Raw genomic sequence first — 14,706 nt, 5'->3', positions numbered from 1 at the left:
AGATAAAGAAGAATTTACCTATGACTTGTAACTGATACCAGATGATAAGAAAAAATTAAAGCGAAGGATAAAAGGAGAAGAAAAAGACGGAGAAAAGACGCAATAGAAAAGACACAATGAAAATATAAAAGGATAGATAAGAATTTTTTCTACTAGACCTCTAAGAAATCTGTTCTTATCAACTTAGGTCATCGGGAGAAATTTTCCACTAAACCTTCAAAGAACCTGTCCTTGACAATCTAAATTAGAGGGACGAAAATTGAAATAGACCACTACGCGGAATTACCTTAGTGTTGGATCCATCAATCTTGTTCATGCAACAAGCGAAGCAAATCACTTACCTTACTTAAATCACACTAAAAAAATTATGCATAAAACAACTGAAAATTTTATTCATCAAAAGTTGTGTATATTGTCTCACCAAAGGTGTTTAAATGTCCCCTAACAAACTAACTAAAAGATAAAATAAGATAACTTAACTTAAATCAGATTTGACCTTATTGGATTAGATCATATTTGATTCAAATTTAAAATCCTAAAGATATATGATAACTAATTTAAATCAAATCGATCTTATTAGATTAGATTTGATTTGATTTAAACTTAAAATCCCTAAAAATACTACTAAGCAAATCAAAAATAAATCAAATCTTTCAACAAACTCTAACAACAAGACAAACTAAAATAAATGCCAAAAAATTCAAAAATTAATAATAAATTATGCTTCTCACTGAATTTGAAAAATATTATTGGGCTTCTTACTGTCCTGACTTAGCCCAGTGGGCCTTATGAGTTGTCGTCATTTCAATACCACTATTTTTGAGACAAATTCTTGGTCTCTTTTATATCCAAAACCGGCATAGTATAATTCTTCTAGTCTCAAAAATGATAAAAATGCCCTCTGAACACGTATTATAAAATATTATTTGAGAATCTATTTCTAATATTTTTAATATGTATTTTATATTTTGATATGTATTTTATATGAATGATTGATTTGATGACTTATTTTTTGTATACACCTAACATAGTTAGATTATAAAATAATATACTCTTTAGTCTACTTGACCACACATAGATTTTGGACTTGCTTATTCTTGAGTTGTTGCAAAAATAATGTTGGAGAATTTTTGTCGAAACCATTCCACCTCGAGGAGGACAATAATAAATCCTTAAGGATAGTGCCTAGCAAAATTCATGGTAAAGTCGTTCTAATAATATTCTTCCAGATTATTTGTTTACAAAATTTTATTTGTATTTAAAGTAACTAAAATATTATTTAAAAGTCCATTTTCAACATTTTCAATATGTATTTTGTATTTCGATATGTATTTTATATGAATAATTAATTTGGTGACTTATTTTTTATATTCATCTAACATGGTTACGTATAAAATAATGTACTCTTTAGTCCACTTGACCAAAATATTTTTTAATAATTATTATATAAATTATTGAGTTACTTTTTTATTTAAATAATAATTAATATAAAATATATTATTATTAATGTAACAAATTTTATATATTTTTAATATTTTTAATATATATTTCATATATTTTATAACAAGTTAAAATATTTTATATTATGTGATAAAATAAAAGATAAATACAATTATTACAACAATAATAAATATATATTTTATGTTATTGTATTTTTATTTTAGTTAATTAAATAATTATCACTAAATCCGCCTATATTGTACCTGTGGTACATAGCCAATCCCAAGCTTGGATAAAGGAGGATAGTTGTGTTAGGCCTTCGACAGCCAACATAAAAACTTAGTCGACTCTTCATGACATGGATCAAAGGCGTGATTGTGCTAAAGCTAGGTCATTGCCTGGAAGCAACGCGCTGTATGGCTCACGTACAATGTCAAATGAGCAAAAGCAGCTGCATTGGTGTCCAGGTGTTGTGTTCAATGAGCAAGAGTTCCTGTATTTTTGTGAACGGACGAGGGTAAATAAGCTAGTTCACAAAAAAAAGGTAAAAGTAAAGGTCGGAGTGACAAAATGTTGAGATTTGGGACATGAAATATAGGCACTCTAACAGAAAAATTCATAGAGGTGGTAGGTACCATGACAAGGAGAAAGATTAACATCATGTTCCTACAAGAAACAAAATGGGTCGCTGCGAAGGCTAGGGAGTTAGATACTTCCGAGTTCAAACTTTGGTATACAGGAAAGGTGAAGAATAGAAATCTGGTAGGTATTATCGTGGATAAGCAATGGAAGAAGGACGTAGTGGATGTCAAGAGAGTAGGAGATCGGATCGTCTTTATCAAACTTTTACTGGAAGGAGGTACTTTTCATGTGATTAGCGCCTATGTACCATAAGTGGGTTCGAACGAGCAACACAAGATAAAGTTTGGGGAGAATCTAGAGAGTTTAGTTCAAAGCATACTTTCGAAAGATAATATTTTCTTAAGAAGAGATTTAAATGGCCATGTTGGAAGAGAAGTGACTGGGTATGGAAGTATTCATGGAGGACATGATTTCGGAGTGGTCAATACTGAGGGTAAAACTATTTTGGACTTTTCCTCAATCTTTGACCTTTTCATCGTAAATACATGTTTTAAAAAGAGAGGCGAACATCTTTAACCTATAGGAGTAGCATGACAAGCTCTCAAATCGACTTCTTCTTGTTGAGGAGAATCGACCAAAAATTTGCATTAATTGTAAAATTATTCCGAGAGAGAGTTTAATAATACAACATAGGATGCTCGTCATGGATTTTCGTATTGAGCAAAAATTGAGAAAAAGACATTATACAAAGAATCAAAAAATGAGGAGGTGGCGGATGAAAGGTGAGGAACAAATAAGCTTCCTAAGATGGGAATGAGAAGAGGCAAAGTGGGATGGAGATGGAAGCGCAGAGGAGATGTGGAGGGAAATACCAGAAGTTATTAGAAAAATAGTAAAAAAAAGTTTTGGTGAATCTAGTGGAATAGGACCAAGGGACAAGGAGTGTTGGTGGTGGAATGCGAGTATACAAGAAAAGATAAAGGCAAAAAGGGAGTGCTTTAAGGAGTGGTTTTGTGTCGCAATGTAGATAATTAGGAAAAATATAAGGCGGTTAAGAAAGAGACAAAAGTGGCTGTAAGTGAAGCAAGAACAGGAGCATATGAGGGTCTCTACCAGTCTTTGGGTATGAAGGAAGGAGAAAAAGGTATATATAGAATCGCAAAGAGACGTAAAAGAAGAACGAGAGACTTGCATTGGGTTAAGTGCATAAAGGATAAAGACGGAGAGGTTTTGACTCAAAAGGAGAAGATCAATGAAAGGTGTAAGAGCTACTTCTATGAGTTATTTAATAAAAGACATGAGACTCTTCCGAGCCTTGGTCATTTATGCACAAGGGAAGAAGATCAAAACTTCGACTATTATTAAAGGATTCGAGACTTCGAGGTAAAAAAGGTTCTAAAACGGATGAAAAACGACAGGATAGTAAGATCCAATAATATTCATATTGAAGTTTGGAAGGGCCTTGGAGAAAAAGGTATCAGTTGGTTAACCAAGCTTTTTAATGAGATTTTAATGGAAAAAAAGATGCCATATGAGTGAGAAAAGATGCCATATAAGTTGTTTTTCATGACTATTTTTTTCATGTGCTTATCAACAATGGTGAAATTCAATCAAAGCTTATACTATAAAAATAAATAAATTCAAATAGACAAATATATGAATGTTGTATTATGTGATACAACCTGCAAGTTATAGCACATTCATGCTCTCTTTCTCCTCTCTTTTTTCTTTAGTAATTTCTAAAAACTACTTAATGGAATTGGATTATTATTGACGAAGAATTTAAAAAAAAAATTAGAAAAAAATAATTTAAAAAAGAGAAGATAAAAGTATTATTAATGGACTTAGAAAAAAGGATAATTTGCTGGCAAAAATGGAGTTGGGATTCACAGTAGTGGTAGAAGTAGGAATTAGAGTTAATGTCATTTTTTATACGATCCAGTAAAAAAATTTTTGAAGTACTGTCTTTTTTCTCGTTAGTATCCAAAGAATTCAAGAAGGCAGTCGACGGAGAAATCTTTTCCAACGACACCGCCGTCGTTAACGGCGTTAAAACAAAGTCGTCGAGTATAAATAGTGATTGAATTAGTTCTTATAATAAAAATTCATATTTATAAGAGAGTCCATAAATTATTGCCTATTTCATTATGTATCCTGATCTTTTAAAGATCAAAATATTCTTTCATCACTCTAGAAAGCTCCTCGTTTGTCATGCTTAGTATAATATTCCTAATTCCTAATGGATTCCAATGGAATTTAATTTGATGCGATGCCGCGGGAGTTTCTCAGTTTCTCTCCATAAAGTGGTAATTCATCTTCTGTTTTCTTTTTTGTTTTATTTTTATTTTTTCCACGCCTTTTTTTGTTTGTTTTGATTTTTTCTCCCAAAACCATCTATCCCTTGCCCCAAATTTCTAGTTAGACTTGAGTATTGATTCAAGCATGAGCCAAGTCCACGAACACATGTTGATATTTTGTTTTTTTTTTAAGCTATGATAAATTCAAGAAAGAATTCCAAATTAAAAAAAATGCAATGAAATAGTGTAGTATAGTAATAACTAATTGCAAGACTTACCAGAAATCAGAAAACTACAAGTGTTTTTTTAAGAAATGATGGGGTTAAAAAATTGTGGCTGCTGGGATTCGAGCCCAGGTCTCCACGGCCACAACGTGGAATTCTTACCACTAAACTACAGCCACTATTGGTGATCATTTTGGCCTTAAATGACTTTATACAGTAGTTAGGCAACCAGTGGAGTGTCACCTTTTAAAAGAAAACTAGAAAAGTATGCCTCTTAAGTCTGAACTCTGAACGAACTTGAACCACGCTCAGTCATTCATATGTATCCTTTTGGGGATAGAATAATAAGAAGAACTATCTTAGTCATGTAGTACTTTTTATTACTTTGTTTAGGCAAGAATTTTTTTATTTAGAATTAGTTAATTTCTAGAGATAGTAGCAGTGTTGGTCGTGGATTTTCTACAGTATTAAAAGCGGCTTCTTATAGATATAGATTCTACTAATATTTTTTAACGTCTAATTAAACAAGAAAGATCACACTAATAAATTTATATGGATTGACTTCTATTATCTGCCAAACAACAAAACATGTGATAGAATTTTTAGTTAAATTAAAAAAAAAGGACGAAAAACTATGAACAAGCTAAGGAAAAACAATAGATTTCTATGTATTAAAATTGCCCAATATAATACCTGCAGCCATAGGTTTCAAATAACAAGCACTTTCGATGCCTGTGTTTAGGAGTAGAAATTCACACTGAAAATGTTTGCTTCACATAACAATGATACATAATGATGCTAAAGATGGCAACGGTTCTGAGTATTCCCTGGAATTGTGGTTGTATTTGGGTCTAGACGTGAGGTCTAGGCTTCTTTTGAGGCAGCGTTTGACTTGTATTGGTGCTAAGGTGTTGTCATCCGAATTCCTTATGAGGAGGTGGGGAGTAGTACTTGCAAGGGACTCCGATACTTAAGTTAGTAAGGGTTCAAAGCAGGTTTTTTAGTAAATTGGGTCCTGAATATACCTGAGGGTGTCAGTGTATTTATAGAAGAGTAGATAACTACTTTTTAGTGTAGTTCCACATTTGCTGGTGGATAACCGTTCCTTTTTTTTAAGAAAGTTGTTGACATCTCCCTTCTAGATAAATGAGAGATGTCTTAGGAGTTAGTTGCGTATATAGATAAGTAGGGTTAAACTGTCGTCGTCGAGTCCGACCTCTTTGAGGTCGGATGGGTGTAGAGGAGGCATGATCTCTTGTGTGAGCCTCTATTCTTTTTGGGCCTGACTATATTTTTGTGCTTGAGTATGAACAGTACTCCTACTTAAGTCCGATCTTTACAAGGTCGGACTCAAGCATTGGTGGATCAAACTAATTCCTTGTAGATTAGCGCATTAGGTCGAACAGACTGCCCTTTCGGGATCGCGTCAGGTAATCGACGTGTTTTAAATTAAAAGACGTTACGTCTTTTCATATCTTGCACATGTTACTCTACGGTTATCTTGGTAACGATGCACGATAAATGAGGGGTCGTGAAATCGCCCTTTTGTCCCTAGTGTCTTATAAATACTCAAACTCATTTCTCTTTCTTCTTTTTTGCCTCTCTTCTGAAACGTTTGCATTCATTATTTTTTTCCTTTCAACAAATCTCTTTAACTTCTTTTTTTGCAACCACTCTTGCATTCAAGATTTTTTCTATCTTGAAGCTTAGAAGGCTTTGTATGCGCTTTTGAGTGGAACGTTTGTATTCTACTATTATTGTGCGTCATTTTCATTTTGCACTCTCTTTAAGGTTGGTTTTTTAACCTTTCGAAACTTCTTGCTCTGTTTCTTTGCTTTAAACTTTTTGTTTTTGAGATTTATGTGTCATATTCAAAAACTAGGGGTTTGAAATTTTGCTTCTTTTCTTGAACTTGAATTTCTGGAACTTGGACTTCAATTGTTGTTGTTTCTGTAAATCTGGACGTGGGGTTATACTCCATGTTGTCCCCAAATGATGCATTTTTTATCTACTAAAGATAGTACCATTTTCATATTTGAAAATGCTATTTCTTGGTATTCGAGAGGTTGTAGGAACTACAACGTTCCTTTGTGTTGTTAAAGATGACCCGACCTCTTTGGAATTTTTTATGTTGTTTAGCTTGCCAACTTGTAATAATAATTTTTTTTTCTGTATTATAGGTATAGCTTTTATGTCTCAGTCAGTTATTCACAACATGTCTTCGAAAGTCTCGTCCAACCTGATTTGGGTAGATATATTTATTCTTAGTCCTGTCCCTATTATTGATAACGAGTATGCTGAGATCTTTCGTAGGCATCATAGGTTATGTCTAAATCGGGAGGATGAGAGAAAATACAAATTTGTGGTTGCCGATCCTGATGAGAGGGTTTGTTTTCACTGACTTGATAAGTCAGAGCATCATTTCATCTACGTGTATGATTGCTTCTTTACAAAATTAGGACTTAGCCTTCTTTTTTCTAATTTTGAGTCCGAGGTCCTCAAGATCTGCAATGTTGCCCCATCCCAACTTCATCCTAATTCTTGAGGTTTCTTGAAGATATATCAACTTTTTTTATTGGAAACTTGGCGTCCTTCCTTCTCTTAAGGTTTTGGCGTCCTTCCTTCTCTTAAGGTTTTCTTTTATCTTTTTGTCCTCACAAAACCTTTCAACTCCAAGAAACAAGGCTGGATCCCCTTTCAAGTTGTTTAGGGGAAGAAGGGTTTTGTCATTTTTGATGATTCTTTCTATGAATTTAAAAATTATTTTTCAAAGATTCGTTCTGTTGAGAGTGTCTGACCTTTCTTTCTAGGTGAGGGGGATGAGCCCCTTTTCCTTTGTATTGTGAAGAACATCCTGTAATAGTTAAATATAACTTGGACGAATTAGATGAGGTTGAGAAGAGTGTAGTCGCTTTGTTCTAGGAGTGTTGGGGCTAACTTCCTTATCTGGATACCAAGAGATTTTTAGAAAATCCAAGCGAACTTCAATCCAAACTAAGTAGCTTTCTTTTTTATTTTTGTAGATATGATTTTGTTGATTTGTCTTAGTAGCTAATATAACCCGACTTTGATGTCATGCGGAAAAGATGGCTCCTAAGTCAGTTGCTATAAAAATGCTTTGGACTGCAAGAAAGAATGTCATTGCATGGAATATACAGCTAAAAAGGGTCAGTGAATCGGGCGACCTCTCCTCCCCTTCTAAGTCGAATTCAGGTGCCTCTGCCTTGGTAAAAATAATTGTTGATCCGACTCCTCCTCCTTCTAGTTCAGGTAATCAAACAATTCCTCTTTCACCTCTTAATCCTGAGCCAATAGCTAAAAAATGTAAGACTACTGAATCAGTGGGTATTTAACCATTTATGAGCAGGGCTTTGATGCAATGGCCTGGTGCGAAAAACGCATCGTTCCACACAACTTCATTAGCATGGATGACATTTTCGTAAAGAACCACCTTCAGGTACTTGTCTGAGGTGGAATTCAGACGGCCGAGGTGTGTACTGCTTTGTTGAAGGAATTGAAGAAGACTTCCTTTGGTGCCACTCAGCGTACTTTGACTGATTTACAAGTTGATGTGGTGTCTTTAAGGGAATCAAAAAAGGAGTTAGAGGGCGAGAAAGAGTCATCTATTTTCGACCATGGCATGGCTTGGGAGAGGGTAAAACAATTCGAGGTCATCTTAACTATGGTGGAGGGCTTGAAAAAGAAGGCTGAAAATAGTTACACTAGGGTCTTTGGAGAAAAAATTGATTTGGTAGACGAGGTTGCCAAGTCCAGGGAGAAATATGTGGAGCTGGAGAAGATTATAACTGAAGGAATGGACGAGTTAGTGACAAATTTGAAGGCCCAATTCCGAGTTGTAGCTCTCAAGGTGGACCTCTTCCTCATTAGTCCTGACAACAATGTGGTGAATGAGAAGATAGTCCCGGCGCCTGAGGATGAGGAGGACACTCCTATGTGTGACCCGAAGACCTCAGAGGTTCAGGTCGAGGGAGCTTCTCAGGGCTTTCCTACTCGGATGGGTGATGAGCCTACTCCTTCTCTACTTGAAACTCTTCCAATCTCCACCATGTAGCCTAAGGATGTTTCTAACTTGATTTCCAGTGAATAAATTCCTCCCCTTTAGTTTTAGTTTCAGAGTATTTGGATGGCCTAGCTTGTGGGTATTTTGTTTTGTATTAGTTGTTGTTGGAACAATCTTTTAATTTTGCTACTAAAACAAACTTTCCCTCACAAATTTAATATGTGGTAGTTTGTCATATGAATGAATGTATATATTTTTCCTTGGAATATCTTTATTTGGCGTAGTTTGTTTAGTTTTCTGTGACTTTATAAAATTTTAAGTCACTTGATAACTTTTTTGTTCTGATTTTGTTAAGTTGCTAAAGACATCGACCAAGTAAGTCGGTCGTTATCTTGGACCTTTGGTTGCGAGATCAGTATTGTTTTTTCCTTAATCTACTGTGTCCTGACTTTATGTAGTCGGTTATAACATGTTACTTTTGCGATTCATTTTTGGCCCAAATCTACTGTTTATGATTGAGTATTTTGTTTTTCATCCTTAAAGGATTAGTAGTGTCGACATGTGTGCTAATCCTATTTTAAATTCATTTACTGACTCGACAGAGCTTATATCCAAATTGTGCTTGAAAACACTTTCGCATAACTTTCTAAATTGACTAGACATAGCATTTTTAAAGCATACGACACATCACATGATTTTTTATTACTCTAGTTTTGAATACGTAACATATAATTTGGATTAGGATGATTTTCAAAAATTATGTTTCCACATAAGATTCAATTGGACAGGACTAGCTTGAATACATGACATATAATCCGATCTGAGGACTACTGATGAGCGGATAATTTATACGCTTTTTGGCGTTATTTTTAGGTAGTTTTTAGTATGATTTAGTTAGTTTTTAGTATATAATTATTAGTTTTTATGCAAAAATCACATTTTTGGACTTTACTATGAGTTTCTATATTTTTCTGTGATTTCAGTTATTTTTTGGCTGAAATTGAGGGACCTGAGCAAAAATCTAATTCAGAGGCTGAAAAAGGACTGCAGATGCTGTTGGATTCTGACCTCCCTGCACTCGAAATGGATTTTCTAGAGCTACAGAAGCCCAATTAGCACGCTCTCAATTGTGTTGGAAAGTAGACCTCTTGGGATTTTCAGCAATGTATAATATTCCATACTTTTCTCGAGATTTGATGGCCCAAATTGGCGTCAAAACGCCGGTCAGAGACCCTTTTCTGACGTTAAACGCCAGAACTGGCATAAAAGCTGGAGTTAAACACCCAAACTGGTACCAGAGCTGGCGTTTAACTCCAAGAAAGCCTATGCACGTGAAAGCTTCAATACTCAGCCCAAGCACACACTAAGTAGGCACCGGAAGTGGATTTCTGCATCATTTACTTATTTTTGTAAATCCTAGGTTACTAGTTCACTATAAATAGGATCTTTTACTATTGTATTTTCATTTTTTGATCATCTTTGATCTTGAGATCAGGTCTTTGAACCCTTTTTTGATTGTTTCATGTTATTTGGGAGGCATGGCCATTCGGCCATGTCTAGACCTTGTTCTTATGTATTTTCAACGGTGGAGTTTCTACACCTCAGAGATTAAGGTGTGGAGCTCTGCTGCTCCTCATGAATTAATGCAATTACTACTGTTTTCTATTCAATTCAAGCTTATTCTTTTTCTAAGATATCCATTCTCACTTCAACATGATGAATGTGATGATCAAGTGACACTCATCACCATTCTCACTTATGAACGCGTGCCTGAAACCACTTCCGTTCTACCCGAAAACAAGCTTGAATGCATATCTCTTGGCCTCCTGGTTCACGACGCATGGTTGCCTCTCCTGATAACAGAGTCTTCCATTCCGTGCGATCAGAGTCTTCGTGGTATAAGCTAGAATCAATTGGCAGCATTCTTGAGATCCGATAAGTCTAAACCTTGTCTGTGGTATTTCGAGTAGGATCTGGGATGGGATGACTGTGACGAGCTTCAAACTCACGAGTGCTGGGCACAGTGACAGTACGCAAAAGGATCAATGGATCTTATTCTGACACGATCGAAAACCGACAGATGATTAGCCCTACGTAACTCGTAGCCAGACAATTTTCACTGAGAGGACGGACGGTAGCCATTGACAACGGTGATCCCTCAACATACAGCTTGCCATGGAAAGGAGTACGCATGACTGGATGAAGGCAGTAGGAAAGCAGAGATTCAGGAGGAAGAAAGCATCTCCATACGCTTATCTGAAATTCCCACTAATAAATTACATAAGTATCTCTATCTTATTTTATGTCTTATTCATTTTTTAATTATCAAAACCCCATAACTATTTGAATCTGCCTGACTGAGATTTACAAGATGACCATAGCTTGCTTCAAGCCGACAATCTTCGTGGGATCGACCCTTACTCACGTAAGGTATTACTTGGACGACCCAGTGCACTTGCTAGTCAGCTGCACGGAGTTGTGAAGAAGTGTGAAAATCATGATTCTGTGTACCCAGTTTTTGGCGCCGTTGCCGGAGATTGTTCGAGTTTGGACAACTGACAGTTCATCTTGTTGTTTAGATTATATATTTTTCTTTTTATTTTGTTCTTCAGAATTTTTAAGAATGAATTCTAGAGTTTCGGATGATGTTTTTATCATCATAGGAGCTAGTTGATTCCCATCAATTTGGCTGTTATATGTAATGTCCTGCTGAAGCTTGGTTAGCCATGTCTAATCTTTTTAGACTGAAGCTTTAGACTAACATTGCATGATTCTTGGAATTCTTATTAAAAATTTTGAGTTTCTTATTTTCTTTTCCAAAAATAATTTTTGAAAAATTACAAAAATTTATAAAATCATAAAAAAAATAATTTGTGTTTCTTGTTTGAGTCTAGTGTCAAATTTTAAGTTTGGTATCAATTGCATGTTTCTATTTTTCTTGTATTTTTCGAAAATATATGCATTGTGTCTTCATTGATCTTCAAGTTGTTTTTGATGATTTTCTTTGTCTGATCTTTAAATTCTCTTGTTTTGTGTCTTTTGTTGTTTCTCATGTGCATTCTCAAATTGTTAGTGTCTCTAGTATGAAAATTTCTAAGTTTTGTGTCTTGCATGTTTTTCTTTTCTTAAAAATTTTCAAAAATAGGTTCTTGATGTTCATCATGATCTTCATTGTGTTCTTGATGTTCATCTTGACATTCAAAGTGTTCTTGCATGTATTTCTTGTTTTGATCTTAGTCTTTCATGTTTAATTCCATTATGTTGTTTTTCTCTCTCATCATTAAAAATTCAAAAAAATATTCAAAATTATATATTTTCAAGTTAATAATACAGAGAATTGAAGATTCAGAACATACAACAGAGGAATCACGGAGAAAAAGCTGGGCGTTCAAAACACCCAAGGAGGTAGCCAAGTGAGCGTTAAACGCCAGAATGGATACTATTCTAGGCGTTTAATGCCAGGATAACACCAAGGAGGAAATTTTGTTTTCAATTCAAATCTTTTTCAAATTTTCAAGTTTTAAAACTAATTTTTCAAAATCTTATCTTTTTCATATCCTCTCATATCAATCATATCTTTTTCAAAATCAAAGCTTTTTCATTTTTCTTTTAATATTTTCAAAAATCCTTACTAACAATTAATGTTGTGATTCTAAAATTTCAAGTTTGTTACTTTCTTGTTAAGAAAGGTTCAATATTTGAATTTTAGAATCATATCTTTTAATTTCTTGTTAGTCAAGTCATCAATTTTAAAAATCAAATCTTTTTTTAATTGTTTTTTCAATCATATCTTTTCAATCATATCTTTTTAAATCATATCTTTTTTAAATCACATCTTTTTAAAATTCTAATTTCAAAATCTTTTTCTAACTTCTTATCTTTTCAAAACTTACTATTTCTTATCTTTTTCAAAACCACCTAACTACTTCTCTCTCTCTAATTTTCGAAAACCATTAAAAACTTTTTCAAAAATATTTTTAATTAACTAATTATTTTAAACTCTAATTTTATTTTATTTAAAAATTTTCGAAAATTCCCTCTCTCATCTCTTTCTATTTAATCACTAACACTCCTCCTCTCTTAATAATTCGGACCTCCTCCCTCTCTATAAGTTCGAATTCCTCTCTCTACCTCATCCTTCTATTCTTCTTTTCCTCTGACACATCAAGGAATCTCTATACTGTGACATAGAGAATTCCATACTTTCTTTGTTTTCTTCTCTTTCATGAGTAGGAACAAAGATAAAGGCATTCTTGTTGAAACTGATCCTGAACCTGAAAGGACTCTGAAGAGGAAGTTAAGAGAAGCTAAAGCACAACTCTCTGAAGAGGACCTGACAGAAATTTTTGAAAAAAAGAAGACATGGCAGCCGAAAATAATAACAATGCCAACAATGCAAAGAAGGTGCTTGGTGACTTTACTGCACCAACTCCCGACTTCTATGGGAGAAGCATCTCTATTCCTGCCATTGGAGCAAACAACTTTGAGCTTAAGCCTTAATTAGTCTCTCTGATGCAACAGAATTGCAAGTTTCACGAACTTCCATTGGAGGATCCTCATGAGTTCTTGGCTGAATTTTTGCAAATCTATGACACTGTTAAGACCAATGGAGTTGATCCTGAGGTCTACAGACTTATGCTTTTTCCTTTTGCTGTAAGAGACAGAGCTAGTATATGGTTGAACTCACAACCTAGAGACAGCCTGAACTCTTAGAAAAAGCTGGTCAATGCCTTCTTAGCTAAATTCTTTCCACCTCAAAAGATGAGTAAGCTTATAGTGGAAGTTCAAACCTTCAAACAGAAGGAAAGTGAATCCCTCTATGAAATTTGGGAAAGATACAAGAAATTGATCAGAAGGTGACCTTCTGACATGCTTTCATAATGGAGCATCATAGGTATCTTCTATGATGGTCTGTCTGACTTATCCAAGATGTCATTGGACCATTCTGCAGGCGGATCTATTCATCTGAAGAAAACGCCTGCAGAAGCCCAGGAACTCATTGAAATGGTTGCAAATAACTAGTTCATGTACACTTCTAAAAGAAATCATGTGAACAATGGGACAACTCAGAAGAAAGGAGTTCTTGAAATTGATACTCTGAATGCTATATTGGCTCAGAATAAATTATTGACTCAGCAAGTCAATATAATTTCTCAGAATCTGACTGGATTGCAAGCTGCATTCAGCAGTAGTAAAGAAGCATCTTCTGAAGAAGAAGCTTATGACCTTGAGAATCCTGCAATGGAAGAGGTGAATTACATGGGAGAACCCTATGAAAACACCTACAATTATTCATGGAGGAATCACCCAAATTTCTCATGGAAGGATCAACAGAAGCCTCAATAAGGCTTCAATAACAATAATGGTGGGAGAAATAGGTTTGGCAATAGAAAACCTTTTCCATCATCTTCTCAGTAACAGACAGAGAATTCTGAGCAGAGCCTCTCTAGCTTAGCAAACATAGTCTCTGATCTATCTAAGACCACCATTAGCTTCATGAATGAGGCACGGTCCTCCATAAGAAATTTGGAGGCACAAGTGGGTCAGTGGTGCACGAATTTGTAATCCGCACAACTAACCAGCAAGTGCACTGGGTCGTCCAAGTAATACCTTACGTGAGTAAGGGTCGATCCCACGGAGACTATTGGTTTGAAGCAAGCTATATTTATTTTATTATTCTTAGTCAGGAAGCCAATAGGATTAAAAGTGAAATTACTAGATTTGATTATAAAAATAAAAGAGAATAACAGTGTTATTTGTTGTGCAGTAATGAGAAATATGTTGGAGTTTTGGAGATGCTTTGTCCTTTGAACTTCAACTCTTCCTTGAAATCCTTCAACACACGAAAAGTCCCTTCCATGGCAAGCTCTATGTAGAGTGTCACCGTTGTCAATGGCTACCTCCCATCCTCTCAGTGAAAACGTTCCTATGCTCTGTCACAGCACGGCTAATCATCTGTCGGTTCTCAATCAGGTTGGAATAGAATCCATTGATTCTTTTGCGTCTGTCACTAACGCCCAGCCTTCAGGAGTTTGAAGCTCGTCACAGTCATTCAATCCCAGAATCCTACTCGGAATACCACAGACAAGGTTTAGACTTTCCGGATTCTCATGAATGCCGCCATCAATCCGGCTTATACCAC

General features: G+C 35.0%; 1 non-coding gene across 1 annotated transcript; it reads right to left on the bottom strand.

Annotated features, from left to right (window-relative positions):
* Positions 1 to 4,650: 4,650 nt before the first annotated feature.
* On the bottom strand, positions 4,651 to 4,722 carry TRNAH-GUG (transfer RNA histidin (anticodon GUG)). Its single transcript has one exon. It is a non-coding gene; the product is annotated as a tRNA-His (tRNA).
* Positions 4,723 to 14,706: the final 9,984 nt, after the last annotated feature.

This window comes from Arachis stenosperma, chromosome 3, assembly GCF_014773155.1.
Source record: "Arachis stenosperma cultivar V10309 chromosome 3, arast.V10309.gnm1.PFL2, whole genome shotgun sequence".
Taxonomy (NCBI): domain Eukaryota; kingdom Viridiplantae; phylum Streptophyta; class Magnoliopsida; order Fabales; family Fabaceae; genus Arachis; species Arachis stenosperma.
The sequence above is the reverse complement of the archived record's forward strand: the minus strand, read 5'-3'. Positions and strand labels throughout refer to the sequence as shown.